This window comes from Dasypus novemcinctus, chromosome X (assembly GCF_030445035.2).
Source record: "Dasypus novemcinctus isolate mDasNov1 chromosome X, mDasNov1.1.hap2, whole genome shotgun sequence".
Classification (NCBI taxonomy): domain Eukaryota; kingdom Metazoa; phylum Chordata; class Mammalia; order Cingulata; family Dasypodidae; genus Dasypus; species Dasypus novemcinctus.
The window spans coordinates 179,038,207-179,065,318 of NC_080704.1; the positions used below are offsets into that span (position 1 = coordinate 179,038,207).

Below are 27,112 nucleotides of genomic sequence, written 5' to 3' on the forward strand. Positions count from 1 at the left end.
GGGACGGGTGGACAAATTGTGGACTATCCCTCAGCCAGTAAAAAGGAATGCCGGTACCCACACGTTCTATGGGGGGGCCCGGGGGGGGGAACCCTGAAGACAGTTCGCTGAGTGGAAGAAGCCAGGTACACAAGACCACACACTGCGTGACGCCGTTTCTATGAAACATCCAGAAGAGGCAAATCTATAGCACCAGAAAGCAGATTATTGGCTGCCAGGGCTGAGGGAGGGGGGTGGTGGGGGGGGGTTGGTCACACAACATTGCAAAAGTACCAAATGCCACTGTATTGGTCACTTTCCAATGGCGATTTTTTGTCGTGTGAATTTCACCTCAGTTGACCAAAAAAGACAGTTATGGCTTCTGTCAGCTTAATCTGTTCTTTATACAAGATGTCCCCTGGATGCCCATCTACAGAGCCATCCTCTTCAGGCGTGCGTTAGGGCTCTGGCGCGCGTAGGCTGGATCACTCCTCCGTTGGGATACTTTGCCTGGTCGTGGTGGCCTCTGGGAAATCTAACGTCACCCTCAGCCTCGGGGGGCTGCACGGGCAGAACTGGGAAACTGAGAAACAGAGAAAGAGCAAAGAAGCAGGACGGAGCGTTCGCTAGTTCCCTGCAAGTCCTTTACATAGCGTTCTTCCTCGTTCCACTGGTCTCGGGCCAGCAGTCTACCTCAGGAAGGCATCTGCTTCCCGATGGGATTGGTTCTCAAAATCCTGAGTTCGACATGCTCTTCAAGTGGAGGCTGCCAGGTTTCCTCGGTGTGGCGGTTGGATACTATTAATGAATTCCAAAAAAAGTTATTGATTATGTTTATGAACTGGTCTCTTCCTCTGGCTGTGATGCCCTTTGACTGCGTTCAATTCAAAGGTTTTACATTTACTTGATTACATCCAGATGAGGGCTTTGAGTCAACCACGTCTGTAGAGTGTCACTCAGGTTAAGTCCCCGCCACTTTGGTGGGCTCTATCGATGGGCCCTCTCTCGAGAAGACACACAGAAGGTACATGGAAGAGGAAAGAACTCGGTCCCTTTGGTCCTGCCGTGTGACAAAAAGGAGAAGGCTCAAACAGCTAAAGCCCTGGGAAAGGAGACGAGCCCCCCCAGGAAGAGAAACAAGCTCAGTGGACTCTTTAGGGCCTGGTACCTGTAAGCTTTTACCCCCTAATAATACCCTTGATAAAAGCCAACAGAGTTCTGGTACTTCGTAGCAGCACCCCTTTGGCTGGCTAATACACTCGGGTATTTCAGGATATTCTCAGGAGTTTACCATACTCCCCGCCATTTGCTCAAGATGTGAAATGGCACAGAACCACCCCTCCGAGGCGGAATGTCCCAGCTGGTGGCCTCCCTGCCGCAGCTGGCAGTTGAAGCGGCTGTTAGCTGGGTTGTAGTGCTCTCCTCCACATGGCGACAGCCTCTGGGGCCGTTCTCGCCACAGACTTTGTCAAATGGCGCTGGCTTCCAAGAGGGTGGATATGGCCTAGACCTGGCTGGCACAGGGACACTTCTCTGCCACATTCTGCTGGTCAAAGGCCAGCCCAGAGTCAAGCCAAGGGTTACTAGACTGCACCTGCTGGGGGAGGCCACGCCGGACCATAAAAAAATGGCGACGTGATGGCGGCAGCCATCTTTGGAAACCCTCTGTCCCTTCAAGTGAGCAGTGTTTTGTTTTGTTTTTAATTAGAGAAATTGTGGGTTTACCAAACAATTCTGCATACCATTCAGGATTCCCATCCGTCACCCCACCACCAACCCCTGGCCTTGTCGTGCAGCACGTGTCACAAATGCTGAAAGAGCATCATTGAAGTGAGAAGTTTCGCACCGAAGCTCCGAGAGGGGAAAGTGTGGGTCCATGGCAACGACGTTGCCACTTTGCAAGTATTGGCGTCTGTGTTGTCACCTCTCATTACACAGGGGCCGGATCGAACACGACACTGTCCTGCATGGCCATTTGGTTTCAGGCGCCTCGGACCTGACAATCTGTCCAGTCTGTGTGTCACCGAATCTATTAATAGACAAGGGGATTTTAAACCTAGGAATACGAGTCGGTGCTCAGTGTGTGTGTTAGTCCCCCTTGTGCTTCGATGGAAAACTCTGCACCATCTCCAGCAGGAGTTGGCAAACTACTGCCTGCTGGGCAAATCCAGCCGCCACCTGTTTTTGTAAGGCCCACAGGCTGTGGATTGCTTTCATCGATATATAATATTTGGTGACAGGTGAAAATTACATGAAATTCCTATTTCAGTATCCTTAAATAAAGTTTTCTTGGAGCGCAGCCATGCTCATTTGTTCCCGCATTGTCTCGGGGTGCTTTCCCATGACAAGGACAGAGTCGAGTCGTTGTGACAAAATCTGGCCCGCCAAACCCCCAAAACTCCTCACTCTGACCCTTTACAAAGTTTGCCGAGCACTGACCTTTTGGCTTACCTGATTTGAGCCTTTCCTTGTCTTTGAACTATTTTATAGCCCTGTCAATATCCATAACTGATAGCAAAGTGAAATAGTTCTCTTTTTTTGTCTTTACTTATTTTTTTAATGTTACATTCAAAAAATATGAGGTCCCCATATACCCCCCACCCTCCTCACCCCACTCCTCCCCCCATAACAACAACCTCCTCCATCATCATGAGACATTCATTGCATTTGGTGAATACATCTCTGAGCACCGCTGCACCCCATGGCCTGTGGTCCACACCATAGCCCACACTCTCCCACGTTCCACCCAGTGGGCCATGGGAGGACATACAATGTCCAGTAACTGTCCCTGCAGCACCACCCTTGTCTGTCAGCCTGCAAGTTGTCCAGAAGAGGCTCCTGCCGGCACCTGCCAGGCCAGAAGCCAGTTTGGTTTCCAGGCGTTTCAGTGGTCTTGCTCCATAAATGTGACTGCTCCCTGGATGCGCCTTTGAACGGGTGGTAACGTCTTACCGATTCTCTCGTGAATAAGGAGTGAAATAAAAGCTTTAACCTGTGGCCGGGGTGGGAGGAGGGAAGAGCGTTTGTGTTAGCTCTTGCATACAAAATAAGGCTTTAAAAATTCAGCTAAGAAGTTATCCAATGACCAAAACCTTTTAAGTGAGTTTTAAAATTGAGGTGAAATTCACATAACATAAAAACTAATATTGTATTGGGAAAAAAAAAAAGCTAGAGAAAAATCTAGGGACTGAAAAACAGTGAGCCCAGAAGTGGATGAGAATTGTGGTTAATAGCGCAAATACAAGAATGTTCTGCTCTGAACTAGAACAAATGTACGTCCCTATTACAAGGTGGTGAGAATATGGAGATGCATGGGAAAATACAATTAACGTAACTTATGGACTATAGTTAACCTTGATATTGTAATATCCTTGCATCCATATCAAAGAAGATACTCTGTCGATGCTAAGGGTCAGTAACAGGGGAGTGTGGGATTTTTTCTTTTGGACTAAAGAAAATGTTCAAAAACATACTGGGGCTATAACTACACGGCGGTGTGATGGAAGTGAGAGCCCCTGAGTGAACACTTCGGATGGATTATACAAGGCGTGGACTGTGTGACACCGTGAACCACGTGGCGGAAGATGGACTGCGGGTAACTGCGCAAATGTGAGCGAGTTCTTTCGTGAACTATCACAAACGGGCAATACTATAATACCTGATGTTAACAATAGGGGCTATATGGAAAAAATAAACCAAGTGTAAGCAACGGGCCATAGTGAGTGCTGACAGTCTGATGACGTGGTTTCATAACCTGTAACAAATGTTCCACAGCGATGTAAGGTGTTGGTGGAGGGAATTCTGCACTTTCTGCATGGTTGTTTTGTAAGCTCACAGTTTCTCTAATAAGAAATGTATATTAAAAAATTAACGGGGAGCAGGTATAGCTCAGTGATTAGAGTGCCTGCTTCCCACGTATAAGGTCCTGGGGTTCAATCCCCAGTACCTCTTAAATATATATATATACACAGAGAGAGAGCAGGTGTAGCTCAGTGATTGAGCGCTGCTTCCCATATGCAAGGTCCTGGGTTCAATCCTCGTACCTCCTAAAAAAAAGAAAATTAATCATCGTTAAGTGGCACTGAGTACATTCACAATGTTACATAACCACCAGACCTGATATCTAGTTCCAAACCGTTTCATCACCCCAACAAGAAGCTCATCGCGCCAGCTCTCCCTTTTCCTCTGCCCCCCTGGCTTCCGCTCATCTTCGTTCTGTCTCCGGGGGGTTCTCTTTCTGTGCATATCGCCTTGCATATCAATGGACTCAGACAAGAGGTACCCTTCTACATCTGGCTTCTTCCTCTTACAAAATGCCTTCGAGTTTCATCCACGCTGGAGCGTGTGTCAGGGTTCCGTTCCTTTTTACCAAAACACGTGCTTTTAAAACTTGTTCTCGTGGTAACATATACCCAACCTACCACTTCCCCTGTTGCCCACTTTAGCAGCGTCTGTGCGCTTCAGGGGTGGTAAGTACAGTCCCAGGGCCGCGCTGCCGCCACCGCAAAGCAGATTTAAATGAATGAAATCGTACTAAGTCCACACAGCAGCTCTTCTAATCCCCTTGAGGGGTTTGTCATAACCTCAGAGCATTCTGACCACGCCTAAGTTGTCCTGACGGGCCCCCGCTTTCATTCGCCTACCCGAGACGTCACCGGGAAAAGACCCTCATGAGCCGTTGCTATTAATTAGAGAATTCGTCTTGGAGAAAGCCGGCATCCGGAAGGGTTGCCAGAGGAGACTGGCCAGCTGCTTCAGATAAGAAATGCCCACGGCCTTGACAGTGTAACCAGAGTCACAATATTTTATAACAACCCACAGTAGAAAGTAACATGATAACCAAACGGAATTTTAGCTCCTCCACAGAAGGGGAGCCTTTGTTCTTTGTTTTCTTTAGTTGCTGATTTTCTTATATTTGCCCACTGTTGTGAAATACCCGTGGCCGGAGGGGGGGCGAGCATAGAAGCACTTCTGTTCACAGAGCTTGGGGCAATGTGTGTTCCTCCCACGGTGAGAAGCAACCTGCCATGTGGGGAGACTACCTCACGGTGAAAACATATTGATTACTTCGAGACCATTTTACTGCAGAGCAGCCATCCCTCTCTACTCTATTATACATAAGCTCTTAAAAATGGATGAACTTAATACACCTTCATGTGTATTTATTTAAATATACACTCATATCCAGTCACGGTAAAAAGAAGTTCAGAAGGTAAGGTTATTTAAAGCAGTAAGACTGTGGCTTTAGGGATAGAATTGAAACAGTCAGCCATAGCCTAAAACAATTTTTATACTACAGCGACCTTCTCGATTTAGGTGTCATACGGGACGATTGTATGTGTATATGTAAACAAGAACACATAAGGGGAGCGGATGTAGCTCCGTGGTTGAGCGCCTGCTTCCCGTGTACAAGGTCCCGGGTTCGATCCCCAGTATCTCCTAAAAAAATGAAAGAAAAAAAAAAAAAAAGCAAAAAACATACATAAGCAAAGAGTGACTAAGTACATTTGTATTCTCTGTCCCCAGGAATTTTAATTCCTTTGGAGATTGTCCAGGTAATGATGACGCGCTAATTACCTCAATTTAAAGTTCACCCAAGGTCTGTTTGTCAATTGATTAGGGAATCTTAGAAATTACAGTACATTGACATTGAAGATAAATGTGGATAAATGAAAATTTGACAGAGAACTTGGACACCTCAAAATGGAACTCTCTTTACAATGACTAGTTACTGCGACTGTTGGGAGTTTAAAAGGTTCCATGAAAAAAATAAAGACATAAATTAGTGTCACTCAATCTAGTTGAGCTCATGTGTTTACGTTTACATCGCCTTCAAGATTTACAGTAAGAAGTGATAACCTTATGGACGAGGAAACTGAGGCACAGAGTAAGTTACCCATATTCACACAGCGAGTGAGAGGTGGAGTTGCAATTCCAACCCAGGTCTGAGCCCTCAACTGTACCTGATACCAAATTTATTCCTGTTGGCAATAATTAATGAATAATAACAACAACTGGGATTGGTTGCACTTTTTTTGTTAAAACTCAAGTAAAACCTGAATACTTCCTTACTGTCAAAGATTAAAGCAATAGGAATATGTAAAACCTTGGGGAGGAAAGAAGTGATAACTTATCAGCTCTATAGCGAGATAAAATTGGGAGGAGGACAAAGAGCAACCTTTTGGGCGAAAGCTAACAATGCAATTTAATTTGCCCAAGGGTTTGTCTTACATGGTTGTATTGAGTGAATTTGCGTTTTTCGATTATTTTCTAGGCTTGATTTTACTAGTTGGCGAACAACCGCTGCTCTGCCTAGATAAGCGTGGTTCAAAAAATGTAATCAACCCAAAATGAGGCTTTGTGTCCCTCCGAGATTAGCGCACTGGCCAAGGCGAGCCTTTGCAAGCCGAGGGGCCCACCCACTTTGCACACTTACCGCCGCTGCTCAACGCCAGGGGCTCCCATGGGGGGGCAAGCCACTTCCCCACTTGGCTTCCCAACGTTATTAAAGTCCTTGCAATTTCGGTAAGAGGGTGTAACACAGAAGCTGTGCCTGAAGCATCTTTCTAACTGTTCTTTTGGGCCAGATAACTGTGCGCCTTTCTTGTTGCTTCTCCAGTAACTGAGCAGTCAGGCCATCGAAGGGGAAAATCAGGTTTCCATTCTCTCGTATCCGAAAACTTTTTAGAGAGAGGCCATGTTTCAGAAACAAGACCACCGTTCAGACTTCTAGAATAGCCTAGCTCGCTTTACATGTTTTTTTATACAGATTTTATTTTTCCTCACTAGGTGTAATAACCAAAGATTCTACAATTTGACCAATTAATTTTTCTCTTTTCCTTTTTGAACGTTGAGGAATTTCTTTTTTTTTTTCTGCACAGAGAAATCCACGATAAGATTTCATCCTCACAAGATCAATTTCTTTCATTTGCTTAGATGATCTAAAGAAATTACCATATATACAGGGAGGTGGGTCCATATTTTACTGGGACTGAAACTTATACAATTTGGGGTTCCTCTTTAAGAAAAAGAATACAAAATTCATTGCAAACACGTATATTGATTTAGAATAAGAAAAGAAATCCCAACTAATGACAAATGGGTAAAAGCTGACAAATGCCACAAAAATAACGAAGGCCAGCAAAATATCATTATTGTGTTATTATTACTGTTCTTACATGCTTGACCCACCTCTGTAATCAGTTTTCCCGGCTACAGTTCTGGCTGCACACTCTTTGAGCACGTCTTCAAGTGACAATGGTTTTGGATTAGAAATTTCTATAGCGCGAAGAGAAAGATAAGGCAGGCTGTCTTCCAGCCCGCTTGATTGAAATGCTTGATTGTGGATGGTTTAGCACCGTCTCTTTCCACTCCACAAATCCTCATCTCAAAGCCACAGCAGGAGCCAGCCCTTTGGTGGCCCTTGGTGTGACCTGTGTGCCCAGCCCCCCCCCCCACTTTCTTCTACCCCCAAGACCAGCCAAATGACCAGAAAGCTGCTTGCAGCATCCTCCCCTGCAACACACACGCACGCACGCCAGGCAGGGCATGGAGGGCCACATCTCACGTGGCTCCATCTCCTTGAGGTCAAAGACAAGTTGGGCCACTGGAGGATCCAACAACCACCCACCATCAGCCCGGCTGGGGCAGCTGCTTGCGCCCCATCCCGAGGAGAACACCCCGAGCCGAGAAGGTGCCTACAGGCAGCTGGGGCTTCACCGAAGAGACCTGCTGGGGGCGCAGCCGAGCTCTTCCTCCCAGTGAGTTTGGCTCGCAGGGGTACTTTTGCTGCGTTAAGATGTTTGGGCTTTCACTTTTAACCGTTTTCTTCTTGGGAGTCCTTATTTATTTCTGCTTTTAGGAGGTACCAGGGATCAAACCCTGGACCTCGTACGGGAAGCAAGCGCTCAATCACTGAGTCCACATCCGCTCCCCAGTGAGAGTTGGTTTTTTCATCTGTTTTGTTTCTAGGAGGTACCAGGGATGGAACCTGGGACCTCGTACATGGAAAGCAGGCGCTCAACCGCTGGAGGTACATCTGCTCTCTGTCTTGGGAGTCTTTGAAGCCAATTGAAATAGGACTTCCGTTGGCTCTGAGAGCCTCCACGTGCCTGTTTGTTCATTTCCTCCAGTAGTGGGCAGAGGTGCCTTTCAAAGGAAACTCCTCCTTTCCTTAGAGTCCTTCATATACGTCTACACTGAGAACCTGGCTTTCGCAGAGGAATCTTTTTTTTTTTTAAAGATTTATTTATTTCTTTATTTCTCTCCCCTCCCCCCCGCCCTGTTGTCTCCTCTGTGTCCATTCGCTGTGTGTTCTTCTGCATCCACTTGTATTATCAGGCAGCACTGGGAAACTGCATCTCTTTTTCGTTGTGTCATCTTGCTACGTCAGCTCTCTGTGTGTGCGGCGTCACTCCTGGGTGGGCTGCGCTTTTTTTCGTGCGGGGTAGCTCTCCTTGTGGTGTGCACACCTGGCACATGGGGCACCCCTACGTGGGGGTGCCCCTGAGTGGCACTGTGCGTGGGCCAGCTCCCCACATGGGTCAGGAGGCCCTGGGTACCGAACCCTGGACCCTCCATATGGAAGGCGGATGCTCTGTCAGCCGAGCCACATCTGCTTCCCCAGAAGAATCTTATCGAACTCCCCGGCAAGCCTCCCGTAAGGACGGATGCACCTCCCCACCACTGTGCCCTGACTGCGGGCGCAGCGGACGAGCTTGGGAATTCCCAGGCGAGGCTTTGCTGGACTCCAGAGAGTGGCGCACTTCATCCAAGCAGATGGGAGGGCGAGCTAGGGCTCAGAGCGAGGAGAGCGTCGGTGCCGGCACCCACAGCTCCGCCTTCCCTCCTGCCTCAGCTCATTTCTGTATTTCCGTGGGATTCCTCCCTCTGCTTCTTCAGAGGGGAAGAGAGAAAGAACCAGCGCCAGAAGCGGCCTCTGGGAGCTCGAGCGGAGCCCAGGCTCCCCAAGGCTCCCACTGAGCCCACATGCTCCCTTCCAGCCTGCTTGTCTCCCTCCGGTTCCAGGCTTACACCCTCTGAGCATGTGCTCAGGGTGCCACAGATGCCTTCGACCCCCTCCCCATGAATCCATTCTCCAGCAGGGGGAGCTGGCCTGAGGAGCCGGCCCAGTCGTAGGGCCACTTGCGTGTGTCTATCCTAGAGGGCAGGCCTAGGTTTGTCAAAGGGCTGCCGATGCCAAGTACCAGAAATGGGTTGGCGTCTATAAAGGGGATTGATCGGGGGTAAAAGCTTCCAGTTCCGAATAGAGGCACCATCCGAGGTGCTGTCACAGAGGTCAGCTGCCATGTGGTGAAGCAAGATGGCCGCCAGCTCTACCGAGGTCCCTGCCTTCCCCTCCAGCATCTACCGTCCTCCTGGGGCCCAGCCGTGGGCAGCCAGGCCTGGGGTTTGGCTCTTTCCGGGCCTCCTCTCTCAGTCCCGGCTGCTCCACCTGGGCCTCCATTCTTTGAACCTCTCAGGGGCTTCTGTCCTTGCAGCTCAGCTGAGGGGGAGGCTGGCGTTTTGTCTCTCACGTTGAAAGATCAAATTCGGTCGCTTCCTTTTCCTGTCTGTCCCTGCCTCTGTTTATATCAGACTGAGCAAAGGGGCAGAGACTCCACCCGTGTCCTGCCTCAGTGACCCAGTCCAATCAAAAGCCCAAACTTGATCTTATCAAGTAATCGAATCAAAGGCCCCTCAGCTGAATTCAGTGCAGTCAAAGGCTAGCACACCTTGGATGCCAACAGAGGCTGGCGGGCAGGGCTCACAGAGCACGGGGGCCACAGAAAACAGGCAGAACCAGTTCTATGGCTGGAACTGAGGGAGCTGTAAACAGGCCCCTGCTCCCCCAGGGGGGACCTCCCGGAGGACAGAGAAGACCTCCCGGTGTCCCTCAACCAGATTTTCCAAGATTTCTAATCAAGGAGACAGGATGCCTCACTTAGGCTTCTAGTTTCTGAATTGGAAGCCAAATTTTGAATTTGGGAGCCAAACGTCTTCACTGGGTGTTCCCAGGAACGTGGTCATGAGTCACCAAGATGGAACTTTCGGTCTCTCCCCCAGAGAGGAAAGAGGAACTGATCAAAGCAGACCAGATGATCAGAAGCCTTGAGGGGCCACCAGACTTTGACGGACAAGGGCTCAGAAGCCAGCTCATTGGCAAGGCCCAAGTCAGCAGTCTGCGGCAGCCCTTCCAGGAAGGAGGGAGAAGACTCGGGGGCCCCCACGACCAACTGGGGCTCCCCAAGTCAGGCAGGACTCTGCCCTGATGGCATGTGACCTTGGGAGAAACCTTCAAACCAAGACTCTCAGCCAAAAAGACGATACACAGGTGGCAAAGCCCAGAGGGGCAACTGGCAAAAGAGCATGCTGGCTGAAGGCTCGGCTCTGGGGGAGAAAGTGAGTGTTTAGATGAGTTTCTTTAATAGGTGCAAAACAAATTCGTCTCCCAAGGGTTAAAAATCTGTCATGTCTTTATGGTTAAACTTGGGTCTTATTGACCCAAATACGTCTCCAAGGAATGCAAGAGATGGGACTGTTAATTAGAAGTAACGAGCGACATGGCTGTGCTTCAGTCAGGCATCCATGCAATCAAGTCCAGTTTTTTTTTTTTCCTCATAACAAAAATCTGCTGAAATTTGGAGGAAACGAGTTTTTGCTTAAGTCTGGAATAAAGCTTCTCCATTTGTGGATAGGGTGACTCGCATTCCCACTTCACGCGTGCTTCTCTCCTGCCCTTTGGAGGTGCGAGTGGCCTGGGCTTAGCAGGACTAATAACATTTATAAACCTCATCAAGAAAAAGCCAGGCGAGGAAGGGAAAACAGCATATCACCACTAAGGCAGTAAAAATGAAAACCAGGGGATCGTGTGAATAACTTGATGCCAATACATCCGAAAAGGCAGTTGAAATGCACAGATTCCGAGAAAAATTAATTACCAGTATTGACTGAAGAAAAAGCAGAGACTCTAAATAATCCTATAATCATAAAATACTTTTTATTAGCTACCAAATATCATCCCCAAAGCACACCCAAGGCCTTGATGACTTCTTTGGCCCAATTTTGAAATATTCAAGAATACATAATTCTAAGAGTTTTACACAGATTGTTCCAGAGAATAAAAAAGAAAGAGAGGAAACACTTCCAAATTCTTGTTATAAGGCAAACATCGCCTTCAAACCAAAACCTGTCAAGGACATTATGAGAAAGAAAATTATAGGCCAAGCTTACTCATTTCCATAGATGCAAAAATCCTAAACAAAATATTAGTGATACATAAAGATGAGAATATATGATGACCAAGTTGTTTTATCTCAGGAGTGCAAAGTTGATTTAACAACCTAAAATCATTTATTGTAATTTCCCAAATTGATCAGATGAAAAATTGCCTGAAAAAAGCATCTGATAAAATTCAATACCCATTCATGATTCAAAAGAAAACTTCTGGGAAACCAAGCATAAAAATGAACTTCCTTAGCAAAGGATCTATACAAAATAATTACAGAAAACATTGTATTTGATGGTAAAAAATTAAAAACCTTCCCCCTTGAGATCTGAACAAGAAAAGGATGCCAGCTATTATCACCACTTTTATTCAACATTGGTTGGTTGGTCCTGGCTAGTGCAGTAGGGCAAGAAAAATAAATAAAAGCTAAAGACAAGTAAAAGAGAAACTGTCATTATTCACAGATGATTTACTGTGCAAGCACAAAACGCCAAAGACTCTGGAGACAAAGTATTGCCGTTACTAAGAGAGTTTAGTAATTTGCTGTACAAAATCAATACCTACAAATCATTTGTAATGCTTTCGTCAACAAATGATTCAAAAAATGAAATTAAAAAAAATGAATATACCATTTGCAATCGCATTTAACAAGACCACAGGGTATCAAGGAATAAATTTACAAAACCTTCGCAGGCCCTTGTTGGAGGAAATGATACAACTTTACTGAGAGACGTTAAGGAAGACCTAAATAAAGCTCGACATTGTACAGATGTCAGTTTTCCCCAAATCGATTGCCAGAGTCAATGCAATTCCCATTGAAATCATTACAGAACAAGATGATTCCAAAATGTCCCTGGAAATGCACAGACCCCAGAAACCACGGGGCGTCCTTGAAGATAGAAGACAAGGGGGAGAATCTGCTCTCCCAGCTATGAAGCCATCCCCTAAAGCTAGGGCAACTAATACGGCGAGGCTGGGGGCAGGGATGGACACACGGACCAAGAGAACTGAATAGAGGGCCCAGAAATAGACCTGTACTGGCTTGTGTGGACGCTCCACGTGCAACAGAGGGGGTGCCGCAGAGCAGTGGGGAGAGGGTGAGCCTTTTAATAAACTGCTTTCATGCGGAGGTAAAAATCAAACTGTACCCTCCAAAAAGAGAAGAAACTACCTCGACCGCGGACCACACACAAAAACCAATTTCACGGGGCTGAGAAACCTCCAAAGCTGCTAGGAAATAATATGAGACCCGTCTCTATTAACAGGGGTAGGTGGGGATTTCTCGACAAGATGCAAGAAGCATTGTAACACATAGGCCCAGCCAAGGACTCCTGTCAAGAAGAAAGCAAGAATTTCCCTTCAAAGGGAAAAGGACCAACAGCTTGAGAGAAAAACGGATAAAAGACTTCAACAGGCACTTCACAAAAGAAGAACATTTTATAGATACATGAAAAGATGCTCAGCCTCGAAAGTATGCAGGGAAATGGAAACCAAAACCACAATAAGATACCACTACACGCCCACCAGATCGGCAAGAACGAAACATTAAAACTCTGACAATTCCAAGAGCTGACAAGGATGTGGAGTGAGAGGTACTCACAGGCATTGCCGATGGGATTGTGAATTGGTGCAGCCACTTTGAAAAACTGTTGGGCATTACCTAAAACACATACGTTATGACCCCACAATTTTGCTCCTGGGCATACGTGCATACCCAGGAGGAGAGCATGCATGTATGCTTCAAGAGGAATAGTCCAGAATGTTCATAGCAGAATTTGTGGTTCATCATAATAGCCCAAAACTGGGAATAACCCACATACCCATCGATAGTAGAACGAATAGATTAATTGTGGTGTATTCACAGGTCAAAACTGCCAAACAGGAATGAAAATGAAGCAACTATATCATACGTGATAACATGGGGAACTCACAAACATAATGGTGAGTGAAAAAAAGAGAGACACGAAAGAATACATACTGGTTTATCCCATTCATACAAAGTTCAAAAGCAGGCAGAACCAAACTTGTTTAGGGAAGCTTCTTCCCCTACCCCCTTATTAGAGGAGTTGTGGGTTTACAGAATAATTGTGCATAAGATACTGAACTCCCATATACCATCCTCTTATTAACATTTTGCCTGGTTAATGTGTGAAACATTTGCTACAATTTACGAAAGCACATTTTTATAATTGTTCTATAAACTAGAGTCCCCGGTTTAACCTAGGGTTCACTGTTTGTGTTGTGCAGGTCCAAGATTGGTTTTGAAGTTTTATTCTGTTGCCATATATGCTACTTCTTTAGGTGGCAAACTCGAAAGAAAAGCAAGGATATGCTTACCACCGCTGGTGGGAGGGAGAGGACTGTGATCGACGAGGGCAGGGGTGACGTGGTGTGTTCGCTTTATAATTAATTCTTTAAACTGTACAATGAAGTTGATGCCCTTTACATTAAACAGCGTTATGGAGGTCTCATTTACATCCAACAAAGTGTGTGTATCTAAAGTGTACGATTTGATAAGTTTTGACGTATGTATTCACCTGTGAAACCTAGGTTGTACCATCAAAAAAGCAAGCATCTCCATCATCCCCAAAGTTTCCTCGTGTCCCATTGTAATCCCTCCCTCCCACCCCTCCTCATACCCCAATCCCTGGACAATCCCTGGTCTGCTTTCCGCCACTATAGATTAGTTTGCATTTTTGAGGGTTTCATATCGGTGGAATCATGCCCTGTCTCTGCTTTCTTTGGTCGGTTTCTTTTATGCAGCGTAATCGTTTGGGGATGCACCCAGGCGGTTGCAACTACCAGTCGCTCATTCCTTTTGATTCCTGAGTCAAATTCCAGTGCACGGGGGGACCGCAGCTTGGTTATCCCGTCACCCACCAAAGGACATGTAGGTTGTTTCCAGCTGGAGCGATTGCCAATAAAGCTGCTACGAACGTGAAAATGTGCAGAGAGATTTATTCCAGGTTGAGGTGGCAGGTCGGACATCTGCATCTAATTCCGCAGCCCTTTAAAGCTATAATAAAGTGACTTTTTTTAGGGGGGACACATCCACAAGAATGAGGAGGGCATGGAATGAGACGATGGCAACAATATTTTTTTTAAGATTTATTTATCTCCCCCCCCACCCCCATTGTCTGCTCTCTGTGTCCATTCCCTGTGCGTTCTTCTGTGTCTGCTTGTCTTCTCTTTAGGCGGCTCTGGGAACTGATCCTGGGACTTTTCTGGGTGGAAAAGAGGTGCTCAATCTCTGGCACCACCTCATCTCCCTGGTCTGCTGCGTCTCTTTTTGTCTCTCCTCTGTGGCTCTTTTTGTTGCGTCACCTTGCTGCGCCAGCTCTCCGCTCAGGCCAGCTTGCCTTCACCAGGAGGCCCCTGGAATCGAACCCTGGTAGACAGGAGCCCAATCACTTGAGCCACATCCACTTCCCAGCAACGACATTTTAGAGGCTGGGGAAACCAGCGGGCAGGTGGGAACTGACTGAGCTGCCCTAGAAAGTCAGAGTGCAAGGTGATGGAATTCTCACAGGGCCCAGGACTGGGCATTAAAGAGGCCCGAGTAGGTAGAGGGGGCATCACCATCCCCAAATCCTCAGGACGGAGGAATGTACAAACAAAGGGGGAATGCAACGATGGACCAAAAGTAGCCTTATGATTATTCTAGCAATGGAAGATCTTGTAGTATTGATAGAAAGGCAGTGACCACCAGAGGTTCTGAGGGGAGGGAAAGGAGGAATAGGTGTAATGGGGCATTTTCAGGACATCGGAATTGCCCTGTATGGCATTGCAATGACAGACAGACGCCATTATGCATTTTGTCAAAACCTATAAAACTGTGCGGTGCAAAGTGTAAGCTATAATGTAAATTATTCACCATGCTTAGTAGCAATGCTCCAATATGTGTCCATTAATTGTAACAAATGGAGCACACTAATGAACCACGCTGTTCATGGGGCAAGTGTAGGAGGGGGTGGGGTATATGGGCATCCCCTATATTTTCGATGTAACATTGATGGAATTGAAGGCTTCTTTAAAAATAAAGAAAACAATTTTTAAAAGTTGTCAGGTAAAGAGGACTGAGTGGAAGCTGTTTCATAAGCACTTAGGGTGTCAGGTGCGAGGGTGACCAAACCTGCCAGCTGGTTGGAGCACTTGAAAGGTCTGCATCCTGGGAAGTCTCCTGGTCCCAGACAAACCAGGACACCCGGCCACCGAAGCTGGCCTCTCCAGCTCCGTGCCACTGGGTGACCGTGCCTCCCCATCCTGGCAGAGATATAGAAGTTTATTCTCTGCAGAGGGCCAAACAGAGGGTCAGGGGGCTGTGGGACCCCAGGTCTGACGGAGTCCAGGGGCAGACTACCCAAACAGGGTGAATCCTGAATGTTCGAGGCCCACATGCTTGAAGCAGCGACATTTTCTTCCACTGGGTCCCCAGAACTCTGGCAGCCAGATGCCGAGAAGATTATGAGCGCTTCCTCCAGGCAAGCCAAAGGATATTGATGAGGTGGCCTCAAAAGAGAAAAGCTACTCTTCATATCTTTGGAGAAACAAGAGGACAAAGTGTTGCAACCATGGAACAAGAATAAGTTCGCATAAACAAGCAAAACAAGCAAACAAAATGAGAAAACACCAGGAAGAAGAACTATCCAATATTAAAAACATAGTAGCAATAATTTTTAAAAACCACAAAGCAGCAGGGAGAGCAGATGTGGCTCAAGCAATTCAGCATCCACCTCCCACGAAGAAGGTCCGGAGTTCGGTTCCGGGGCCTCCTGAAAAAAAAAAACACGACAACAACAGACAGTAAATGCAAACAACGAGCAAAAACAGTGAGTAAACAGATGAGGGAACCATCCGTCTCGGGGTGGGGGGTGGGGGGGACATGGCAGCATAAAGATGAAAAACAAAATAAAATAAAATAAACAGGGAATGGTTGAATCCCTGGTACCACATAAAAACCAAAATAAAATAATAAAAAATAGAAAATTAAAAACTAAAATATACTAAATTAAACACTACAGAATTTTTGAAAACAAAGTTGGGAAAACTTCTCAGAAAAGAAAACAAAAAGACCTAGAGGTGAAAAATAGAAGAGAACACAAGATGATATGGAAGGACAAGTTTGGGAGGTTCGATGGAGAACAGAGAAAATGGAGAGAAAGGACTCAGTTAAGCCATTAAAGAGCATTTCCCAGAACTGCAGGACATGTGGCAGTCAAATGGAAAAGGCTCCCTGAATGCCCAGTGCCTGGATGAAAACAGACCCTCGCCAAGGTTTGTCATCATGGCATTTTAGAGCACCGAGGATGAAGGGAAGATCCAACAAGCTTCCAGAGAGATGGGGGCAAAAGTTCACAAATAAAGAGTCCAGGATCAGAATGGCAACACCTGGCACAGGACGCTGACGGGAAATTCTTTCCAAATTCTGGTGGAAAATCATTCCCAACCTAGAATTTTATGTGAGCCAAATGATCAAGGACATAAAAAGGCCGAATAGAAATATTTTCAGACATGCAAGTTCTCAAAGATTTCTTTCCCGTGCACTCTCTCGGGGACCTGCTGGAGAATATCCCTCCCCCCCACCGCCCCCCCCACACACACTGAGGGGTAAGCAAGAAAGAGGAAAACAGGATACAGGAAACAAGAGCTCTAACCAAAGAGAGAGGGGCAGGCGCTATGGGGATTCGGCCTGACCCCAGACCCCAGGGCACCAGGGACCATCCGGGATCCCCATCCCAGGAGTCCCTTGTGACCTTGCCCACGGGCTTGCCCGGAAGGGAGCTGACAGGGAAGCTGAGGCCAGACCACAATCCAGAAGCTCTGCCCAGCTTCTCTGCTCCTGGAAGGCTTGCCCCAAGTAGTTTCCTTCTGCGCCTGGCAGGTTTTCTGTGCCTCACCCTTTTTTTTCGTGCATGTCTATGAAGCAAGTCTTCCCTGTCATGCTATCTAAACCTGCAACCCCTGCACTGCCCCTAATCTAGACTCTGGAGATGGCACAGCGGAGAAAGCCGACAGAGATGCTCAGGTCCCTACTGATGAGAGAACGGCAAGTGTGATTGGGGGGAATTCATTCATTCATTCCCCCGACATTTGTCTCCAACAGGCCGGACGGTTTTCAAGCACTGGATGTTGTGGGAAACTGGCTTACCTATTAGTTGTTTCTTGTTATTGTACAAGATGTTCGAAGTGGCCTCCTGTTATTGTAAATTACCTTATATAATGTAGAGGTTGCAAGTTGCTTCCTGTAGCCCACAGCTGCTCCTGAAGCTTTCAAATGAATACAATGAGGAAACTAGGGTTGAGGCTCTCAGTTTCAAAAGCTGTGAAGTCCCCTGGCCCCATCTTTGTTTCCTCTCTTGTGTCTTTCTTTCTGTTCTGTCTCTTTTATTTGTTCAGTTCTGCGTCGCCTTCCCTTCCTGCAGACCTATTGCTGAGCTGGTCTCAGCAACTGAATAGAGGACACACCAAGGTACAGTCCTGCCCTCCTGGTGCTTACATGTTAATGGAGGAGACAAATGCTCCCTTCCTTATATAATCTACAGAGTTCAGTAGTGGTAAGGGCTTAGAAGAAAGTGAAGGGTAGAGAGGGACAGCATAGAGGTGGCGGCTGCGGTTTTGGGTGGAGTGGGTGGCGAAGGCCTGTCGAAAGTGGCAGCTGAGTAATTAACGGATAGCTTAATATATGATCAGATTTTGTACATTTTTCATTGTAATTAGAAACCATGACTTCTCTGTAGTGTACCAAGTCTGATACATAGAAAACCAACCCCATCAATTCTGATTTTAGCCAATTTGTATGCTTCTCTTTGCTTCGCCTCAAGAACAAGGCTGTTCTCTTGCTGCCCAGTTCTTCGCATGTTCCCAGCAAATTGTGCTTTCCCCAATATCATTTCAGTGTGTTTGGAAATCTGATAGGGCAAGTGTTCCCTTTGTCAGCGTTTTCTTGCCTGATCTTGTGTATTTATTCTGATGAACTGGAGAATCATCTTGTCAAGTTCCATGATACTCAGGCAGGGAGAAAAAGCCCTTCAAACCCCAGTATGTATTTTTTTCCCCTTTCTTCCACCTGTCCTACCTGTCCCGTAGTGATTATCTTGTCATCTTTATCAGAGTATGACAAGTGAGACTAGGTTTCAGTTCATTGACACATCTCACTTCCCCAAATGCATAGTGAAGGGTTAACTCAGCAGGTATGGAGTGCTCAAACTCTGCACCTGCCAAAGAAACCAGCCCTTGCTGGCGCTGGGAGGTGACGTCTGAGCCCTTGGAAGGTCCTGCCTGATCAGCGTCTCACTGGACACCTGGAGTCCAGAGCAGCCAGCTAGCCCAGGCCAAGGCCGTGTCATCTGGGGGCCTCACCGGATCTGGTGGACCTCTGGAGGGGCCGGGGACTGGGCAACTGAGGCCGGCCGGGCGGGGTCCCCAAGGAAAGGCTGGGCGTCGAGGCACGGGTGAGCTGCCCGGCTGGCCAAAGTCCACGCCTGTCCACACTGCCCTGGGAGGGGACAACTGGAGGTGGTGGCTGGTCTCTCCTGGGCCCTGCCCTACGCACCTTTTCCCTCTGTTCATTTTAGTCTATGTCCTTTTGCCATAATGTACAGTGATCATGAGAGGGTAAATGCTTTCCTGAGTTCTGTGAGTCCTTCCCGCGAATTACTGACCCGAGGGTGGTCTTTGAGACCCCAACATATCTTATTTGATATTTATACTGTTATAGTTAGTGATTTGTAAGTTTAAATAATACCCTTCCCCCCATTACTGACACTTAGTGTTGACATACGACCTTCTTTGACACTGATGCCAGAATATTACTGTATTGCTGTTAAGTATAGTCCATACGTGACATTGTGATTTTCCCATGCATCACATATCCTTACCACCTTGTAATAGTGATGGACATTCGTTCTAGTTCAGAAAAAGTTCTTGTATTTATGCTATCGACCTCAATCTTCATCCACCTCCAGGTTCACTGTATTATTTAGTCCCTAGATTATTCTCCAGCTTGCTTTCATGACCTTTGTGTCCCTAAACTACCCTTTCAGCCACAATCCCATTGATAAACCAGCTGTGTTAGTTATGCTCCCCATAATGTGTTACCATCAACTCTATTCATTTTCACACTTCTACAGTCAAGCTAATGGAAAATCCTATGTACATTAAGCATCAGTACCCCTTCCTCAGCCCTCATCCTATCTCCTAGTAGCCTGTACTCTACATTGGAAATCCATGTATTTATTCTTCATATTTAGTTCCTATTAGTGAGACCATACAATATTTTTTCGTCTGTGTCTGGCTTATTTCACTTGGCATGATGTCAAGGTTCATCCATGTCATCATATGTGTCCCAATTTCATTTCTTCTCACAGCAGCATAGTATTCCATCGTAAGGATATACCACATTTTGTTTATCTGTTTATTGGTCGATAGAAGCTTGGGTTGTTTCCATCTTTTGGCAATTGTGAATAATGCCACTATGAACATTAGTGTGCAAATGTCTGTTCGCGTCCCTGTTTTCAGTTCTTCTGGGTATATTCCTACCAGAGGGATTGTTGGATCACATGGCAGTTCTATATTTAGCTTCCTGGGGAACTGCCAAACTGAATTCCACAGAGGCTGCACCATTCTACATTCCCAGGAATGTTCCTATTTCTCCACATCCTCTCCAGCACTTGTTGTTTTCTATGTGTGTTTTTTTAAAATACTGGCCATTCTATGTGGTATTAGATGGTATCTCGATGTAGTTTTGATTTGCATTTCCCTAATAGCTAGTAATATTGAACATTTTTCATGTGCTTTTTTACTATTTGTATTTCCTCTTTGGAAAAATGTCATTTAAGCCTTTTGCCCATTTTTAAATAGGAGTGCTTGCTCTTTTATTGTTGACTTGTACGATCTCTTCATAAAGCATAGAAATCAAACTTTTATCAGACATATGGTTTCCAAATATTTTCTCCCACTGGCTGAGTTGTCTTTTCACCTTCTTGACAAAGTTTACACTCTAATTTTGTCTTGTCAGAGTCAACATGCACCTCCTATCCTGCAATGATAACCTGTATTTCCATGTTTTGAGTATAGGTTGACCCTAAAAGTTGAAAAACAAACGAAAAAAAATTCACATCATGATGGCTAGGTAAATATTTTTCAATGCCAGATCAAGAGGGGTGCTAGGATTCCATTTCCTCCTCTGTAAGTCGAATGTGATGACCCTTGGGTCACTTGAAAAGAGAAGTTACCTAGCATCAAGGTTCAGTGGATTCTCTTTTCTTACACACCATCAGTTGGTAAAATTATATTTTCCTTTGCTTCTTGTTTTGATCATAACTTTCTTGTATAATTCTTTTTTTCCTGGTGATTGTAATAGCATTTTACTTATTTTCTTATATTATTTATCATTATTAGATCCACTTTTCTTCCAGCTCTCCATCACACCATCTAATATGTTGAGTTCACACACTCACTTAAAGAAAAAATTCTTGGAGTCCTCTCTTCCAGAGCCTGCCATTCTCCTACTCCAATCTGGATGGATTGCCAATCAGGCCTTCTGCCCAGCTGGCACCACTGCTATTCCCTGTCACTGCTATCCTGGATTACATCCACTGTTTTGTGGAGACTACATCTTTCTTGGCTTACACCCTTGTTTTGCTGGAGAATATCCTCAAGTAGCTTCCTTAGGATATTTGAAAGGTAAACCTTCTTAGCTCTTGCACGTCTGAACATATTTTTATTCTGTTATCACATTTTGATGGCTTTTTTTGCTGGGCTTAGAATTCTGAGTTGAAAGTCATTTTCCCTTGTAATTTTTAAAGCATTGCCCTATCACCTTTAATTCAATGTTGTTGTGGAGTCTGATGCCATTCTGATTCTTGTTCCTTTTATGTGTTTTTATCTTTCAAGAACTCATTAGTTGTTGCTGGACTTCCTAGGTCATCCTTCTAAGTCATGTTTTTTCCTCATATATTTTGTCTCTGTTGTTTTGTTCTATTTTCTGGAAGACTTCTTCAATTTTATCTTTAAATTTTTTAATTGAAATTTGAACCTCAATAAGCACATTTTAATTTCCAAGAATTATTTCTCATTCTCTGATTGCTCCTTTTAAATAATAGTACGTCTTTGTTTTGGGAATACAATATTTTCTCCTAGTTCTCTGAATATACTTAAAATGTTTTCATATGTTCCCTGCATTTTCTGGGATTCCTCTAAGTTCATTTTTTAAAAATATATTTTTTAAAATATATTTATCTTGTCTCTTTCTTATGCTAAAAGTCTTCTTCCAGTTTCTGGTGATCTGTAGTGGTTAGTTTATATTTAATAAAGAAGGATGGTTTAGTGTGGCTTTAACCTGATGCTGGGTAAATAGATCTATTTCACTGCTATGACTCTCCTCTGTGTACAGCAGGGAGCTGAGGAACACGGTCCCTATCCCCCAAATGAGAGAACGAGGAGAAGATTGTTCTGGAGTTGCCAAAATCTGCACCAGAAGCTTTAGCTTTCATAGACATTCCATTCACTTTCTTTAGAGAGATGTCAGGCATTTTCCCCACAGGCCTGTGCCAGCTACCAGCTCAGCTGTCTGGTGGGGGAAAGGAGGCTCCAACTGGTACCACCATCCTGTATTTGATGCTTCAATTAATCCTCATGTGCTCAGTCCTACTTCATACTATCACCTTCCACCACCAGACCTGCTGATGCTGAGCTGACTCTGTGCTATTGTGTCTGGCAAACTGGCTCCCACCTCCTCTCTAGCATCCTTGTTAAATAATCGAAGCTGTATTTTTCCTGCCTGCTTCATTCATCAACTAATTCCCAACGGCTTTCCAAAAAACTGTTGAAATCTGTCCCCATTCTCACCACATTCTCTTCACTTGGATGGGTTTATTCCTTTCTGGTCCTCTTTTTATTTTAATGGGCTTCTAAGGGTAAAAAAAAGGAAAAAATGTGTGTGTGGACACAAGATACATGCTGTCTTGTATCAGAATAAATTCGTTTCTTAACTGTTTCTAATCCATGTTAAGATTGTTCATTTTTCTAGATGACCGCTTTGGCCACATAGCTCATGTATTTTAATATGTCGGGCTCTTGTTCATTTCTAGAGGTTTACATGCTGGGGTTTTTGGTTCCTCCAACCCAAGAGCTATTTTGAAGCCTGTTGTAAAGCTTCCATGCGGAGAGTGGCTGTTTTGTTTTGTTTTGTTTTGTTTTGCTCTTGCCCATCCTTTTATTCCTAATGTTTCATGTTATTGAATTGTTGTCAGAGACTGTGACCTACGTGATTTCTACATTCTGGAATTTAGTGACACTGTTTTCAGCGGGGGCGGGGGGTGTCTATGTATAAGCAACTTTAGGAAATGTCCTATGAGAGCTTGAAACAAACTTGTGTTTCTGCTTTTGTAGTATCCTCTAGGATGTTGGTTCCTAATGTTTGGACTATCTGTTGCGCCCATCTCATTTTCCATTGTCGTTTTGGATTTGTTCTTCTAAAACACATTTCCATCAGTTCAAGGGATTTTTAGACAGATGGAGTAGAAGTTTGTGCTTGGTCTACCATATTGATACAATCCTTTTTGTGGTTCTCTGTTGATTGTCATCTCTACTATATTTTCCTTGTTTTTAATCTACCATCCCATTTTTAGTGGGAATTGATTTAAAAATGTTATAGTCCCACTTTAAAAACTATCCCATTTTTAATTCTACTAAAGTAAATATTTTAAACTATAGGATATTTTCTATTTTTCAATGGCAAGAGTGAAAGTGTATCATTTAGGTTTCATTTAGTCAATCTAAGGAATTTATCAAGACCCCTTCATTATTTTTCTCTTTCAAATATCTCATGAGTTATAGTCTTGTACATGTATTCTTCCAGATCCTGAATTAACTTGGAGTCCATAAAAACTCCTGGATTTTTATTGTGGTGGCAAAGAATTTCCAGATGTGGATTTATGAAGAATTGGCATCTTAATTATGTTAACTCTTCCATTCCAAGAACATGGTAATTTCTAATTTTTTTGAGGTTTTCTTTCATGTTTTCCAGTCAAGTTTTATAGGTTTTAAAAATAGGTATTTGGCACTTCTTATTAAGTTTATTACCAGTTGTTTTATCATTTTTATAGCTATAGTGAATTGAATTCCCTCCCCCCTTTTTTTTTCATTATATTTTCCAGATTTTTATTACTGACTGGGTCTCAACGCCAGGGTAAATTGGGATTCACTTGGGACTCATGGGTCTTTCTCCTCACAGTGAAATCCAAGGATGAGGTTTAAAGCAGAATAGGAGAAAGATGTATGTTTTAGTTTGCTTGAATGATACAGCACCACAGGTCTTGTTCTGTTTCTTGTTTTGTTTCCACTTAAACTACTGAGCATGATGTTTGCTGTAAGTTCTTCATACATTCCTTAGCTCAGATTAAGGGAGTGCCTGTCTATTCCTAGTTCTCTAACCTTTTAAAAATCTTAAGTAGGTGTTGACCAGGACGACAACAAGGATGTGATGATGGACGATGCCCAACCCAAGGAACAGAGAGTGTCTGCAACTGCAAGCAAAACACTTCCTTCCATCTGCCCCATGGGCTCTAAGCCCCCTCTCAAGTAGAAACAGAGTGGGTATCCCCACACCGAAATCTTCAAGATGGGGGAATGAACAATGGACTAAAGTAGACATATTATTATTCTACTATAGACTTATTATTATTCTAGCAATGGAAGAATTGTATCATTGACGTAAAGGCAGTGGCTACCAGAGGTTCCGAGAGGAGAGAGAGGGAAGAATAGATATAACATGGGGGCATTTTTGGGACATTGAAATTGTCCTGCATGACCCTGAAATGACGGATACAAGCCATTATACATTTTGTCATAACCTATAAAATTGTGTGGGACAAAGTATAAACAACAGTGTCAATTATAGTCCGTGGTTAGGAGCAATGCTTCAGTATGTGTTTATCAATTGTAACACATGTACCACAGTAATGAAAGATGTTGTTAATGTGGGAAAGTGTGGGTGGGGGATATGGGAATCCCCTATATTTTTGAAGTAACATTTATGTAATCTAAAGCTTCTTTAAAAATACTTTTTAAAACTGAGATAAAAGGTGGTAAGCGCTCTTTAGCAAATAAATTTGTAAGTAGTAGAGCCAAAGGTATGGTAATAAAGAATATGAATTTATTTAAAAAATGACAAGTAGGTATAACAGTTTGATATGGTTATGAATTCCAAAAATAGATATTGGATTATGTTTGTAAACTGGTCTGTAGGTATAGCAGTTTGATATGGTTATGAATTCCAAAAATAGATATTGGGTTATGTTTGTAAACTGTTCTGTACGTGGGTGTGATTCAGTTATGATTAGGGCTTTGATTGGGCCATGTCTTTAGGGTGTTGAGTCCCCACCCTTTTGTAGGTGGGGACCCACAGATAAAAGGCATGGCAAAGGACAGAGGTGAAGGTTTTTGATATTGGAGTTTGATGCTGAAGCCTTAAGCTGGAGCCCCAGGAAGTAAGCCCACAGTGGAAAGAGAAGCAAGCCCTGGAAAGAGAGGAACCCTGAACCCAGAGAGAAGCAAGGTCCTGGAAGGGAGGAACCCAGGAAGCCTGAACCCTCACAGACATCAGCAGCCATCTTGCTCCAACACGTGAAAATAGACTTTGGTGATGGAAGTAATTTATGCTTTTTGGCCTGGTATCTGTAAGCTCCTACCTAAATAAATACCCTTTATAAAAACTAACCAATTTCCAGTATTTTGCATCAGCACTCCTTTGACTGACTAATACAGTAGGTGTTGAATATTATCAAGCACCTTTTCTGCATCTACTGAAATGTCATATGATTTGTTCCTCTTAAATCTCATTAAGTTGATTTTCTAATATTAAACCATCCTTGTCCAGAGCCGTGGAGTCAAAGCTGGTTCCCAACCCCATGTGGCACCTGTTCACCTCCCCATTCTTCTCAACATGACAGATCACTGTGTTCTTCAGCAAGGACTTCCTGGCAGATGAAGAGGCCCCAGCCATGTCCAAGACTGCAGTAGCACCCATTGAGCAGGTCAAGCTGCTGCTGCAGGTGCAGCACACCAGCAAGCACATCACCACAGATGAGTAGCACAAGGGCATCATAGACAGTGTGGTTCATACCCCCAAGGAGCGGGGAGTCTTGTCCTTCTGGTGCAGTAACCTGGCCAATGTCATCAGATACTTCCCCACCTGGGTGCTCAACTTTTCTTTCAAAGAGAAATACAAGCAGATCTTCCTGGGTGGTTTGGCCCTACTTTCCTTGAGTTTTGTGTGCCCTCTTGATTTTGCCTGGACCCATCTAGCAACTGATGTGGGGAAAGCTAGAGCAGAAAGGGAATTTGAAGGCTTCAGTGACTGCCTGGTTATGATCTACAAATCTGATGGGATGAAGGACCTGTGCCAAGGCTTTGATGTATCAGTACAGGGTACCACCATCTACCAAGCTGCCTACTTTGCTATCTATGATGCCACAAAGGGAACGCTTCCAGGTCCCAAGAATGCTCACATTTTCATCAGCAGGTTGACTGCACAGTCCGTCATGGCCATGGCTGGGCTGACTTCCTATCCATTTGACACTGTTCATTGCCGCATGAGGATGCGGTCAGGGAATAAAGGAACTGATATGTACACAGGCACGTGTGACTGCTAGAAGAAGACTGATCGTAATGACAATGCCAAAGCTTTCTTCAAGGGCGCATGGTCCAGTGCTCTCAGCGTCTTGTGCTTGTCTTGTATGATGAAGTTATTTTCTAGCGTGTTTTCCCCCTGTGAACCGACATGATGTATTATAAAATATATCTTGAGCATTTTCGGCAGACGGTGGGCTATTTATCAATGGCAACTACTTACTGGTGGAAAATGGGAAGAAACAATATTCAACTGACCAGTTTTCTCTTAAAGCCATTTCCATGGTGATGATGATGATGATAATGGGACTCAATTACCTTTTTTATTTCAGTCATTCCCAATAAATAACAAATTTGAAGAAATAAAAATATCTGACATACAAAGAAAACAAACCATCCTTGCATTCTTAGGAAAAAGCTCAATTTAGTTATGATATAGTATTTATTTCATATACTGCAAGATTCCACTTATTAATGTTTAGAATTTTTACACCTATTTTTCCACCCACTGTCATACTCTCCCTGTCTCATTAAAATAGCAATATTAGTCTTATAAAATAAGTTTGGAGAGATTTATTTTCCCATTCTCTGAAAAACTCTGTGTATGATTGGCATTACCCACTAATTAAAGATTTGGAAGAACTCCCATGTAAAGCTGTCTGGGTCTGGGTTTTTTTTGTGAGTACTTTTCAATACATGTTCATTTTCTGTAATGGTTATCAGCGGTCTATTTGGGTTTTCTTTTTCTAGAGTCAGTTTTGGTAAGCTGCCATGCAGTTGCTCATAATAATCCTTTATAAAAATAAAAATTTCTATTGGGTCTATGGTTACAGCCTCTTTTCATTCATAATGTTATGTACTTGCCACTTCTCTCATTATATCCAGCTTGTCAGAGGGTTGGCTTTTGTTTTTCAGCTTCTCAAAGAACCAAATTTTTATTTTCTCAATCCTCTCTAACCTCTGTTTCTAATTCATTCATTTCTGCTCATCCTTATTTCCCTTTCTCCTACTTTCTCTGGGTTTCCACTGCGGTTCCTTTTAGAGTTTCTTGAGTTGGATGTTTAGTTTGTTGACTCATTGATCGCTTCTGCTCGTCTCCGAGCTACAGGGTCATACACCCAACCACCTGCTCATCCACTCCATTTGCATGTCTAATAGGCATCCCAAGCTTAACATGGCCAAAACTGAATTCTGGATAAGCACTTCCAAAAACATTCTTGTCCCGCAGTCTTCTCCATCTCGTGAAAGTCCCCCCTATTCAGTCACTTGCGCCAG

General features: G+C 44.4%; 1 pseudogene; it reads left to right on the forward strand.

Annotated features, from left to right (window-relative positions):
• The first annotated feature begins 1,617 nt into the window (after nt 1-1,617).
• Nucleotides 1,618-25,992, forward strand: LOC111761737 (ADP/ATP translocase 2 pseudogene; annotated as a pseudogene).
• The last annotated feature ends 1,120 nt before the right edge of the window (nt 25,993-27,112 follow it).